Source organism: Penaeus monodon, chromosome 33 (genome assembly GCF_015228065.2).
Source record: "Penaeus monodon isolate SGIC_2016 chromosome 33, NSTDA_Pmon_1, whole genome shotgun sequence".
Lineage (NCBI taxonomy): Eukaryota > Metazoa > Arthropoda > Malacostraca > Decapoda > Penaeidae > Penaeus > Penaeus monodon.
Genome location: NC_051418.1, coordinates 3,062,264 through 3,062,660, shown reverse-complemented (window position 1 = coordinate 3,062,660; position 397 = coordinate 3,062,264). Strand labels below are relative to the sequence as shown.

Genomic DNA, 397 nt, shown 5'->3' with positions numbered 1-397 from the left:
AGTTCCAAGAGAAAAGGACAAAAGTTCTGACATTCATATATTTATCAGTTTTTGAAAGTATGACATGTCTGAAAATTCACACAACAATAAAAAAAAGCAGACAGGGTAGTTTGCTGCTAGCGAGGTAGGTCTTCTGCTACAGGAAATAGTTACTATGTTCTTTATATAAAAACTGTATTCTTGTAGTGGGAAACATGTAGCATGAAAAGTGCACATTTTTGTTAATGATTTTGGCTTTTTACATGTGTACTTATGTTAATGAATCATTACAATGATATTGATAGCCAGATTTTCAAGCAAGTATTCTATAGTATTTAGTAAAATTTTCAGTTTGAGTGTTATGGAGGGTTTTTCAGTCTATGTTATTGGATACTATTTTTTCTTGTTCTTCCTCCTC

At 31.2% G+C, this 397-nt stretch overlaps 1 protein-coding gene across 1 annotated transcript in view; it reads left to right on the top strand.

Moving 5' to 3' along the window:
- Positions 1-397, top strand: part of LOC119593946 (eukaryotic translation initiation factor 3 subunit J-like) — a gene marked incomplete in the record, with an annotated part of 9,635 nt that overhangs the window by 6,022 nt on the left and 3,216 nt on the right.